The 14238-nt window shown below is 39.3% G+C and overlaps 1 protein-coding gene across 8 annotated transcripts in view; it reads right to left on the minus strand.

Annotated features, from left to right (window-relative positions):
* Positions 1-14238, minus strand: part of thrb (thyroid hormone receptor beta) — a 163433-nt gene that overhangs the window by 66194 nt on the left and 83001 nt on the right. The gene's annotated exons all lie outside the window — the stretch shown is intronic.

A 14238-nucleotide genomic window follows, 5' to 3' on the forward strand; every position in this document is an offset into this window, starting at 1 on the left:
TGGCTCCCAGACTCAGTCTACAGCGATACCAAGTTTTTTTCCCCCTTTTTTTCAGCCTCATGGACACTATTTCAGGGTGAAAAAAAGCCCTTTTCAAATTGATGACAGCAGTGGGCACATAGGGAAACCATTGAAAGGCATATATAAAGCAGCATCATAGCGTCTGCCTGTCCTCCCCCCCTTCTCTCCCGACATCAAAAGTGTGCGCTCATCCTGAGCCGACAGAGCTCCAGATCGCTGCGGTGCATGCTGGGTAAGAGAGGACAACTCAGGACACATGCAGAGGGACTTTAAGGATACTGCAGTAAGCTGTTCACAATAAAAAAAGAGGGAAAAGATGCAGAGAAGGTGGGGAGGGAAGGCAAGTGAGGGGAGGGAAAGAAGACCAAAATACTAGCAAGATCAGCAGAGGATGGAGGAATTCAACAAAAATTTAAATCTGATGAACGAAAATGTTTGATGCGGCAGTTCTCTGTTTTTGCTGTTTATGTCGTTAAGTCTGCATCAGTGCACTGATAGGAAAATGCCGCTCTGCAGCAACATACGGCTGAGTCTGAAGGATTTAAGACGAATGATGTAATTTGGTTCTTTCGTATCGGTGTTGTATTTAAATCTCTATAAAGGCACAAGTTGTCTGGTTCATTCAGACAAGAAGCCTTTCTGTTAGTTTTTTGTTTCTGATGATGATCGAGTAAAGAATAAAAAATAATTTAGTCTGAAGCCGAGCAAATCTTCACAAAAGGCACATTTGGAATTTTTGCTTGAACAATAATTTAAGTGACAAAAAGATTATACAGATTGTTTTTTTGTACTCAAATATATATGTATATATTTTGGTTATATACCTGAACACTGACTGTAAATATGTTAACATGAGTTATGTTTCATCCATAGTTCATGACAGACCACACATAGTCAGATTAAAATATAATATACAGAGAGAGCAGTCACTGAAATACAACATAAGCAAGCATTTTTTCTACTTGCTCTTTGTCATTAAATTGCATTGGTGTACTTATATACAACAAGTAAAGAATATATATGTTATATATTACATATCTGTAAAGAAGCAAAATGTGGGACATATTGGTAACATTTTATTCAGTAGGGTTTAGTCATCTGCCTTGTGTGTATTATTTTCCTGCTTTAAAATGTATAGAGGGATTTGCATTGAATTTCTTGTTTGATTGTTTCTCTTGGCCCACTTTGAAGCGTCAATAAAGTTCTTGCGCCAAATGAAAACCGCAAATGTCCAATTCCTTCACATTAGCTGTTACTCCAATTGAATCGGTATTTAAATACCACATATGAGTCTCTATACTACAGTCATGGTTACCTTTTACAGTCATGATCTTTTCTATCAGTCTGCATTGTTTTGTAGCGAAATTTCTTATTCAAATGTTCAAAAATGTTCATGGTTTGAAATAAAACAAATCTACCTGCATTTTTTAATTTGATTATTTGTTTGCAAAAGTTAAAATGAAGCAATGCCCTCTGGGAATTTCGAGACTGAATCAAGTAGACAGTTTGCGTGGTTGGTTTGCGAAAGTTGGAAGTTGGAAGTTTACTGAGATTAAGCTAGCAAAAAAATTAATCGGGGCATCAAGTGACACAAGGGGGGAGCGGAGAAAAGAGAGAAATCTCAGAGAGCACTGTTGGCTGACGGTGAAAGTGCTGCAAACTGACTGAGATGTTTTTAAAATCAAGTGAAGCTTCAGCTAACACTAACGCTAATACTACTAGCACTAATGTGAGCGACACAGTTGAGCCAGCACACCAGGGAGAATGACAGGACAGTGAGGAATATGAGGAGGATGAAGAGGTAGACATGGATAACTGTGTGAAAGTAATACACATTTTTATTATGGAGCGGCTAGCTCTGATGATTTATTTTTTGTTTTATGCACGGGGGTTGTGCATTGTTCTGGTGCAGTTGTTTATAGCATGGGAGTTTACGTTCACCATCACTGGGGCTATCAGCAGTGCATGTTCTATACATTATTATACTATTAACATTGACCTTGCCTGTACTGCCATCTATCCCTCCCTGAGACTCTGCCTGGCATTTAACTGTTTAGCAATGCTGCAACAGCACAGCACTGACATACAAGTGTCTGCTGGATGACTCTGTATAAAGACCCTGACCCCTGCGTGACCTCTGTGTGTGTGTACATCTCTATTTGATGGGTGTCAGTGTGTGAATTAGTTTCACCACAAGTGCTTAGAGTGTATGCTCATAGCAGAGGGGGAACACTACAGGGAATACATGTGCACGTAGTCTATGTCAGCAGTGATCAGCCACTGCTGCTTCCTGCCAGATGTGACAACAAGGCTGCCAGTGGCCAGATGGAGGCCAGGTTGGGGTGGGGGCGGGGTGGGTAGGGGGAGAGTCCCCCTTCAGGAGGGCTCATCATAGTAAAAGCAAACTAAAGCAAACAGGTGGCTTCTATATTATACCATTGTATGTGGATTGTAGACAAAATAATAATCAATCTATCAAGTGATAAATGAACAGATTGTTTTGGTGCTAATGTCTTCATTTTTTTTTTTGTCATCAGACCAAATGTTAGCAGTTCTCTGGCAAAACTAGGCCACACACATACAGTTTTTCCATGAAATATCTAGCAATACACCAACAGAAACAGCTGGAGCCTGTCCTCACCAGAAGAAACAGCTGCATTATTTATTTACCTAAAATGATCTGTGCTCCTCTTGTAGAGTTTTGAAATGTTGTTGCTGAGAGGCAAAGGCAATTCTAACATCTATCGAAACTCAAATATATTGAGGTGCAAAAATTCTGCTTTCTTAAGGTTGCCAGTGTTTTGTTGCTAAAAACACTTTTAATCAGGGATGCCTCATATATATTGGGCTGATGGTAAAGAAGGGCAGCAGGCTGTCATACTCTACTGACACCAAACTGCTACTGTGCAGAGTCACATTGTGCAGACAAAAGAGCCTAACACCTGTTCAGTAAGAGTTCTGAGAGCAGGACATTTTTCCTTCTCTCTCTGAGTTTTAACACAACAAATGAGTCTTATCAGTGGGATATTTTGCAATTAATGCATTTACGTTGAACAGATTATGAAACCATTAGAGAAATGGATTTCAGCCAGATTAAAGTGTCACTTCACTGTGTATGTTTTATGATTTTAAGTATGAAAGTGGTACAAAACATGAACAAAAAGCTTTAAAAAATGTGCCAACTTAATAGTGAAGGAGATCCATCTGTGCAACTAATAATCATGGTGATTTTTGCTGCCAAAGCAAATATTTGTGCACCCCAACTGCCCACAAACACTGGAGTTATAATTGTTCCAGGTGTGTTCCAGGTTGTGTGAAAATATGTTGATGCATTTGGAAATCTAATTCTCATAGCTCGACTCTCAAAAAGCCTGTAAATTCACTTTAAGCCCACGGAGCAACTACACACAAAATGTTAATGTGTTGAGCTACTGTTGTCTCACAAGGTTAGCTTCTAATTGACAGATTCAGCTAAACTGAAAATGAAGCCAGTGGTTTGGTTTGTTCCTAGTGCAGCACCTATTTGTAGACCGGCAGGTCCTATTTTATATGACAGATAGACTGCATTCAAACCAGGCAAACAGTTTTTTGAAGGTCCCAGTAATTGAATCAGTTGTACACAATGTCTTCCAAACACATCTGAGGTGTTGAGGTACCTGCTCCAAACGGTCACACTGGAGGTTGGATTGACAAGCCTATTGTCCCAGAGAGAAGCCGGATGCAATAATTAGTAGCAAGGGAATAACTGTGTGTACTGTCGGTCAGTCTCTCTTTGAGGACATTCGTGGCACAGTTTTGTGAAAAATGAAAAAAGAGCACCCTGTGCACATCAGAAAAAACACCATATAGGACAACTGTGAAAGCAGCTTATCATGACTCATATTTAGGTTTTCTTGATTGCAGGATGACCTCTAGTGTTGGTAGTAATTATCATTACTGCAGCAAGTGGCGCAATAAGGTGAGGAATGGGGTGGATGAATGGGTCAAACAAAGGACTTTCACACAGGAGACTGCAGTCTGTAACCAATGTGAAACCAGAAGTCAATCGTGAGTTATTTTAATTCACTATAGTAATTAACTTGTGTCTAAATATTACATAACGTAACTTATGTAACATGTACGTTACACTGGAAACTTAAGTTTCACAAATAAAATACTTTTTACGTTTCTAACAATGTAGTTTTAGTGCCTAAACCTAACCAAAGTAGGTTGAGTGTCTAGACCTAACAAATAGTAATATTGCTTAAAACCAAACATTTGTACACATCTGATTAGCACTTTGTTTGAGGCACTCTGATGCCTTTAAGTAGTTCTGTAAATCATTTCCTTGTTTCCTGTGAGTTTTGGGTTGTTTCATGCTCTCACTCCATTATCCAAATGAACTCAAAGTGATAGAGATTAAATCACACTTACTGAATGACGACTCATCAAGTAGAACTTTTTGGTGATGTCATTCTACATCATAAGCTCATCAGGACCCTCGTGGGGTAATCAAATTCCAGAGGCTAATAACTCACTGCACTTGATTGCCCATGTGTTCACTTGTGTTATCTGGTACAACACAGCACTAAACACATACAATTTATACTGCTCGTAACTACCTGATTTATCAGAGAAAATCCCTGCACACTCTTGATGATGCGCATTTGTGTTCTCCAAAGTTACAAAAAAAATGTGATTAAATTTTTTACACAGAACACTATTTTTGTGAAAAGACTTCCTTCACTATCAGCTGATGGATTTATTAGCAGTTTAGCTTCAAAATCTTGCTAAATTAACTTATCCAATAGATTAGTCCACTTGCTTCCACAGAACAAACAAACAACCCCACCCTAGCAGTGGACAAAGACCCTGTTTTTTAGGTGGTCTCAGGCAAGTTGTTTGGGCCACCACAGAGACTGACTTACATGTTTCACTGCAGCCAAAGGAACTACACTAACTAGGCAAACACACCAGGATTCATCTTAGTTTTTAATTTGAATTTAGTTTTATCTAGTTTTATCATATTTTAGAGAAGGATCACACCAGATGGATAAATATGTGAATGTGAAATTGTCCCAGCAGCAGGCAGGCCTGGAAAAAATAAACCTGGACAGGACTCAAGATGTGGTCGACTCGAATAGAGAGAGAGCAGCAGAGAAGTAGTTTCTGAATATATACTGAATGTACTTGGACCCAGCTCAGGCCCCAGCTTAGGTCTTGGTTATGAGGACTGGATCTTCAGTGAAGACCTCTAGCTGCCATGAAACATTGGAAAGCTGGTAGTCACAGTCAACATACAAAAGAATGAACACAAATACAAAAAAGAGCAGTAGCAAACCAGCCGCAATAGCAGCTAAACTGTCTATTCTCAGTTGAACCCTGCACACACAGACCAGTATTAAGCCGACCACACAATTACTTAGTCAGGCATAACAACATTTTATCATAACTGAAGCTAATATAGTCCTGATTTTATGTACAGATAGATCTGGTGGTACAGACTGACTGCACTCCTACAATGCCTGTATACAGGATTACTGTTTTCCTAAGTCACAGATGAAGATGCATTTCAACAGCGTAACCCAGACAAAACCTTGAGGGAGGTATTATTTATTATTCAGTACAGTATGTAAACACAATCCCTGAAAGCACAATGTGCATTATGCACTATTTGAGCAATAGCACAATGAATTATGCTAACAACATAGCACAGGCCTGAAAATGACACTGGAAAGCAATCCTGTAATTCAGCACCATTACGCGGCCGCTTGTGTCCAGTCTGTGACTTTAGATGAACAAACTGCTCATTGGGTAGCATTGCACAGGGAGGGATTTGCAGTCTGAACTCAAGAACGGCAACAAGGATTTCAAGAACTGATCTTTGCACCCAACTGCTCACCTTTCCTTACACCCTGCCCTCCTTCAGTCCCTGCAGGCCTACATTTAAGGGGCTGTAGATACTGAACTTGACCTGTAAGAACTAATTTCATCTTTTCATCCGAGTTTTTGTTGTTATTTTAGGAGTTGCTGATAAGGCAATAAAATTGCTCAGTGAATGCCTCATCGTGTTCCTCAAAGCTGAGCTTACTCAAAGAAGGAAGCACACAGTAAAACTTGTCTTTGTTAGAAAGTCTTCTATGTAGTTAAAGAACAGATGTTTTGCTCATTAGTCTTTGTGGTTCAAGTTTCAAGGTCTCACCATAAAGATAATATATAGTACAGGAAGTGAGCAATATACTCAAGCTCTAAATTCAGAAAGCCATAAACCAGTTAAATGTGGGTCTGGGTTTTCCTCCAACTGGTTTTGCAGCACTGCTCAGCTCTCTACAGTAAACACTAGGTTTTCCCAGACAGGCAGGCAGGGCTGTGGAGGGAAGGAAAGGATGAAGGCATGATTGGTGCCAGGCTGCCATTACCATGGCAAGGCACTGGATGTACAAGATGTTTCTTGGCAGACGTGCAGGAAGCAGTTCGCTACAGCATTCCAAGCAGTAAAATCAGAAAGACATACAGGAAAACAAAGAAATGATGGGGAAAAAACATGTCCAATCAAAATGAGAAACTGATGTGGAGAGGATTTTGCTGAAGAACAGGGTTAGAGCTTCTTGAATGTAACTGACTAAATGAAAGTAATGTGCTGTTGTGACTTGATCCAACTCTGTGTGTCTTCCTAATAAGACAGCTCTGATAGTTACAGGGTTTGCAAAAGAGTGTCAAAGCCTGCATAACTGTAAATAGGTCAGTAATGGGCACCCAAGGATTTTCTACAAAACTCCTCTGATTGGTCGGTTTCCATGTCTCTAGGGCAGAAACCTGGTTACCACACTGGAGCAACTCTTGCTGGCTAGGAACCCTGCCAGGTTTACGACACACACACACACACACACACACACACACACACACACACACACACACACACACACACACACACAGTTAAAATCCTAACATTACACAACATGTGGAAACCTAGTGGATGGCCAAAATGGCCCACATACATTCAAACAGTAAGATCTCCAGCATCATAACATTCCCAGCATACATGCAAGCAAAACACCAGGCTCATCTCCACCCAACAGCTGGGTCAAGGCCTGGAAGATTGATTTCTCCTACACTGTACAGCACACACAGCTCTCCCCAACAGCTGACTAGGGAACAGGCACGGCTCTAAAGCTGCCCACCTACAGCAACAACACACTGCTGTTCGCTTGTGAAAATCAAATTTATAAAGGTCTCATGTTATGCTCATTTTCAGCTTTATGTTTCTATTTTGGGCATCTCCTAGAAATTGCTTGTATGCTTTATGTTCAAACAAACAAAAAGCACTGACCATGCACTGACCACTGTGTCTCCAAATAAATGCTTTCATAACTACAGCAGTACTTCAGGGCTGAGGCCCAACTTTACAGCTATGACATCACAACCTTAAAGAAGTCCCAGTGGCTTGTTTAAAGGACCAGTTGGACAAAATCTATTCAATAAATACAGTGTACAGTGTATCATGTATTCACTGTCCAATTAGTAAGCAAGCTACCTTGCCTGCTTACGTAACGTTTGCTTACTGGTTAGCTTAAATTTGGTAACTGTTAGCTTGCCGGATGACAGTTAGCAAGACATACTGTATATGTGAGAGAGCTATTGTAACAGACAGGGTGAGCTAGCATTTTAGCAGTTAGTTCACCAACCACAGTGGTCCAACAGCTGACTGTGCACATACTCGTTATGTCCCAACCCTCTATTTCACTAGTTTCACAGTCCCAGTGGGAATTTTCTATTTTTTTTTTCAAAAAACTACCATAACTTTTGTGGAAGTAACATTTCAATTACTTAAGTAAATGATTCAAACACTTTCTCTGCCCCTGAAGAAAATTAGGTAGTTTCAAAATTGTGCAATTATGTGTATCTATTCTCACATGCTGGAAGGTGTGACAGTATCACATCCCAGCAAATTATGCAGAGGATGCTTTCCTGATATTATTCATCATTTTTTTTTTCTGTCTTGGCTGTTGTCCTCTATAAATCAAGTGTTTGTATGGAGTGTAGAGAGAGACGATAAAATGAAAGCAACAAAACAAGTAAAATAAGATGGGTAATTTCAGTAGTTAGAACCCTTCTGAAATTGTGCCAGTTTATTATTATTAGGGTTCTAACTAGAGCTGCACGATATATAATTTAATCGCCATCGCGATGTACCTGTGTGCAATAGTCACATCGCAAGGCCTGCGATGTAGGAGGCAAATGAACTCATCTAATTTCACACACTGTGAATGCAGACTCTGCATGGGCAGCGATCCACCAATCACATTAGTTCTAATTCAGTGTGCTGAAACAGACCACATCCCTGCACATGGAGTGAGTCGCTGGCAACAAGATGGAAAAATAAGCAATGAACAAGAGAAAATCCCCAAAAATTAAGACTTGGTGCCAAAAAGAAAAGCAACGTCACTTATCTTATTATTTCAGCTACAAGAAGGATGATATTGACCAAACATGTGTTCTTTATCGACAGTGTCTTGCATCTGTCGCCACAATGAGAGGTAACACAACTAATTAGTTTGACCATTTACGTCGGTACCACACAACTCAGTACCACAAAAACAGGTAACATGAAAATTCCTGTATTTTTTCAAATCGCAATATATATTGCAGGGTTAAAAAAAAAAATCGCAACATCAGTTTGTTTCCAATATTGTGCAGCCCTAGTTGTAACCCCGAAGGGGTAGAACCCCTCTGAAGCTGTGCCGGTTTATTATTAAGGTTCTAACCCCAAAGTGGTAGAACCCTTCTGAAATTGCGCTGGTTGAAATTGTGGCGGTTTATTATTAGGGTTCTAACCCCGAGGCATCCTATTGAGATTGTACCGGTGCCGCTTGAGCGCAAATTCCTGTGAGCTGGAATGGGCCAGAAACTTGAAACTTGGCCCAATGATTGGAAATGAACTTTTATCAACAGGAGCCCAGTCAGCCAGATGGTGGCGCTGTAATTAAGGCTTGAAAATGCGTTTTTAGGAAGGCCTCACCCCTCACACCGTAAATCTGATTGACCTGAAATTTGACACACAAGTCCAGCTCAACGTGCTCTACAAAAAAGCCTCTTGGACCAAGCAAAACATCCTCGCAAAGGCGGGGCTTAGCGAATATTGGCCCCAAATCATTAACCATTTTTCCAATTGTCATGAAACTCGGTTGATATCTTCATATCTTCAGAAGGGGACTAGGCATATGCCCACCAAAACATTTTAAGCTCATCCCTTAGGGGCAAATTACATGCACAGGCTGCTGTGTGCATAAGTGAATGTGAAAAAAGCGTATACCTGAATTTTAATTTTAATTGATTTTGTTAAAAGGTTTTATAAACATCTCAGTTCCAAAAAATTTGAATTTTCTGGCAATTTTTTGATGTGTCGGGCTTTACAGGGTTAAACATTATAATACCTATTGAAACTTTGAAACACTCATCAATAAATAAAATTTGAATTTATATTTTGATATTCCATTAAAGTCTCTATGTGACAGCATAACACAAATGCCATTAACATGTAGCTGAAAACCCAATTTGGAGAAATCTGGGGCTCATCATGGGTTACACAGATCTTGGAGGAACACGGCAGCCAATGTCATCAACTGCGGGGGATGAGGGTCAGGGAGGCCAGTTTGAGGTGAAAGAAGTTAGAACCCGCAGATTTCTGCTTGCGGCAATATTTTGATATAAGATTTGCTTATAAGAGCATATTTGACTGAAAAGCACTGATTTGGTGCTTTGTGTGTCAAAAGATGGCTGGAATACAACAAGAAAAGTGGCATCTATTTCAACAGTTTTTAATGGGTTGATTTCAATGTGAAACAGATTCTAAATACAAGTTAAATTATAGCTGGAGGTAAGCAAGGAACCCAGACATTTGTATGTCTTTCGGCCTGTCTGTCACTGGAACAGCACTTTCTTGAAAAGCAAAAAGAGGGGCGTATCTTGAGCAAAGTACAAAGAAAAAAGTCTCAGTGGGTCAAATAGATGATGCAAACATCTTACTTACTCCACTATGGAATCAAGTCAGGCAAATACAAGCTCCGTCTAGCAACTGCCAGTCAGGTGCTTGTGCTGTGTAAATATGGCATCATTGGAATGTTGAATGCTGGTTTATTCATCTTCATTCCAACACTATGCAAATGAGCTTTGGATGCTGACCAAATAATGGTTTTGCAAAAACATGAGGTTTCCCTGCAGTAGAGATAGCTTCACGCTTCATTTTAGAGTGAATGAGTCAATGCAGGCCTACTGAGCATGACTCAATCATGTTTTCTGTTGGAAATTTGCCATAAAATCGTGCAGGGACAACGAGAATCTCATTTTTTTAATATCAAAATAATATTAGAGTTACTTACCTGTTTCACAAAGAACTTTTAGTATACCTTACTAAAGCCCATGAAAATAAAAAACACAAACTGTGTAAATATGAACTTAAAACCACATCTTATTCACTAAAGAACTAGAAATAGAGCACAAAATATTTGTTAGCGAAATGTATAGCATCAAATGCAGGTCAAATCACTTCATCTGTGATGAATATGAATGGGCAAAAATTGGACCTGGTCTCAATCTGGCTATAGTTAATATGTGGTAGTAACTTGTAGCCTGAGCAATGAAGTTTTTGTTTTTTGGAATTATGTATTTGATTTGCAAGATTTTATTTATTTATTTTTACATTATTTACCATTTCGGGGCGGCTGTAGCTCAGCGCGTGTTGACTAGTGATCGGAAGGTCACTGTTTCAAATCCCAGCTCCCTTGGGGTGGATCTAAGCTGCATGTTGAAGTATCCTTGAGCAAGATACTGAACCCTAATGTGCAGTTGGCACCTTGCTTGGCAGCCTCTGCTGTCAGTAAAAGCCCTGTGATGAGCTGATGACTTGTCCAGGGTGTACCCTGCCTTCAACCTCTTGAAAAAGGGGATAAAGCGGTTACATCCCCATGACCCTCATAGATAAGAAGTTGATAATGAGATGAGAAAAACCATCAATCATAATTTGTAAGGTTGTCTCTGACACCTCAAAAAGGTGACTCTCAATCTCGGAACCCATTTACTATCATCTCAGAACAATTAGGCCTTTTTTTGCTTTATTAAAATGTTTCCGCATTCATATTCAAATGTATGTTTATAGAAAATAGCTGTCTCTCAAGACCAACTCCATTGCTGTCTGAACATACATAGATTTCCACTGGCTATAGCAGAAGCCCTGAAACACTGGCTGCTGCCTGCAGAGATTAGAATACAAAAGCCAATGGATTCTAAGACTAGGGAGTGGACAGTGGACACTGCATCTATTAACAGACAAAATACATGTTCCCAATGCATCACCTATGCAGAGTGCAGTGCATTTCTTAACTGCTGCAAAGATTCACTGTGTACAAATTGTGATTTGCCAAATGATAATACACAGGATCATGGATACACATTGATTTTACTGATTTATTTCATCGTGTAATGTTAAAACACCCATAAGTTTGCTCTGCCATGTCCCCAACAAATGCACTACTTCCTCCTGTCTGTGTAACATTTAACAAGAACTAAAGTGACCAAATCTTTTAGGTAGGTTTAAAAATGCTAAGTCTGTTTTTATTTTGACCATGCTGGAACCACAAGACCTACTGTACTTTACATCTATGAAGTGGTTCTGCATAAGTATTTAAATTACTATCAGCAAATAATTACATTTCATGTAATTTTGATTGCATTTTTTTTTCTCTTCGAGTACTATTTGCAGGCAGCTACAGCAGCCTATCACTATGGAAACAAAGTGCACATCACACAAATTGCTTCTGATTATCAACTCCAAATACAAAGTTTGCAAAGTAAAATTTACACACTTCTGAAAGGAATAGGGAAAATCATAAGAGCATGTTTTTATTGCTCAGGAAAGCCATACAGTCAACTCCAAAACTATTAGAAGCGCAAGAGCAAATTCATTTATTTTTGCTGTACACTGAAAACATTTGGGTGTGACACCAAAAGATGAATATTTTTCGAGTGAGCAAATTTATTTGACTGACAGGTGTTTTTTGCTGCCCAGGTGTCTCATCGCATTCATTATTCAAACAATCAATAACGTTAAATGTCTTCTCTCAGTTTCAGCTTTGGGTTTTGCCTTTACCGACTGCATTTATAGTTAAAAAGGTGTAACCAACAAGAAGACCAGAGAGCTGTCTTTGGGAGAAAAGTAAGCAATTTTGAAGCTGAGAGAAGATGGAAAATCAATCAGAGCTACTGCACAAACATTAGCCATAGCCAATACAACCATTTGGAATGTACCGAATAAGAAAGAAACCACTGGTGTACTCAGCAGCAGATGTTGAACTGGTAGATAAAGGAAAACATCAGCAGTTGATAACAAAACACTTTGAGAGTAGTGAAGAAAAACCCTAAAATAACTGTCAGTCACATCACACTCAACCTCCAGAGGGCAGGAGTGAAGGTATCACAATCCACCGTTTGCAGAAGACTTCAGGAACAAAAGTACAGAGGCCACTGCCACTCCATAAGATGCAAACAACTCATTAGCTATAAGAATAGGAAGGCCAGATTGGAATTGCCAAAGAGTACAGAGACAAGGCAAATAAGTTCTGGATTAAAGTTTTATGGACTGGTAAGACAAAGATGAACCTTTATCAAAGTGATGGAAAGGCTAATGTGTGGAGAAAGGATCTGCTCATGATCCAAAACCCACAAGCTCATCTGTGAAACAAGTTTGAGGTAATATCATGGCTTGGGCTTGCATGACTTTGAATTATAGAGTGATGCAACCAAACCGACTGGGAGATCCTTCATCATGCAGCAAGACAATGACCCAAAACACACTGCCAAAACAACCAAGGAGTTCATCAAGGGAAAGTGGAAGGTTTTAGACTTACCAAGTCAATCTCCACACTTAAACACTTCTGAACATGCATTTTAACGGCTAAAGAGGAGCCTGAAGGCAGAAACTCGCTGAAACAACTAATAGCTGAAAGAGGCTGCAAAGAAAAATGGGAAGGTTCGGTGAGGTCAGTATTTTGTAGGCTTGATGCAGTTATTGCAGCAAAGCATTTGCAACTAAATATGAAGTATTATTCACTCTAATCTGTTTCAAGTCTTCCTGTTCCTATACTTCATCTCACTGATGAGATCTCACCACAGATGTGGTGTTCTGTTACAAATTACGCTATCTTCTAAGTTTCGTATCAGATCTATATGTAAAAAAAAAAAAAAAAAAAAAAAAAGTGAAAGCTGAAATGCTGATCTCTGGACTTATATTTAGATTTTGATATCAAACCAAAATATTTTCAGGGTAAAGCCAAAATAAAGGAATTGGTCTCACTGTTCCAATAGTTTTGAAGTGACTGTCTACAAAAAAGTTTGATTGCTCGGTTGATCAGAAATAGGAAAAATGCATTCAATAGTTAATAATTTAAAACTAAAAACAGGTTCAGCTCATGGTGTCAGCTGAGGACAACACTGGCCAGAGAAGCCCTCCAGCATCACGGAGCAGCTCTGCTGATTGAAAGCAGATATTTTCATGGCAAGGACTCAATATATTTTCTTTTTTTTATTTCTATGAGCAAATGACAGAAATAAAAGCAAAAACGAAATAGTCGAGGAGAAAAATATCACCTCTATCAATGTACAGTATGAAAAGTGAGGTAGAGCCATCAGATGCTGAGTGATTTGGAACTCTTGCAGATTGCTGCACCATGGAAAAGGGTGGAAACTACAGCAGTTCTTCTTACAAGACTCTGCACATGATGCAGATCGCCAGAAGAAGGAGACAATAGCCCAATACTAGGAAAGAGGAAAAGAATCCACAATTCTCTTTGTTCACAGTAGGCACTGGTCTTAGTTAGCTGCAGTATTTGTTTCTGGAGATGGATATGCACAGCCTTAAACCAAAGCTACATACCAGAGAGAAGGGATTTATTTGATTCTTTTCATCCTAGTAAAAACAGGTGCAGTATTAAAGATGCCCCGTGGAGCTTTGTTTGAACACAAACACATCTTTTATATTCAACATTTTGCAGGATACAAATACATTGTGTGTATCCTTAAGGCCCCATGAACATGTTGCATTCATATCCTGTCACAAAAAAAAATCCTATGTGAATGTTTGACCTTCATTTTTTTCTCTCCTTTTTAATGGCCAACTTTAAGAGCATATTACCCCGGCATTTAGTATAGGACTGGATACCAGACTCCAACATGTCAGTCAGTCAG

The sequence above is a fragment of the Acanthopagrus latus genome, chromosome 3 (genome assembly GCF_904848185.1).
Source record: "Acanthopagrus latus isolate v.2019 chromosome 3, fAcaLat1.1, whole genome shotgun sequence".
Lineage (NCBI taxonomy): Eukaryota > Metazoa > Chordata > Actinopteri > Spariformes > Sparidae > Acanthopagrus > Acanthopagrus latus.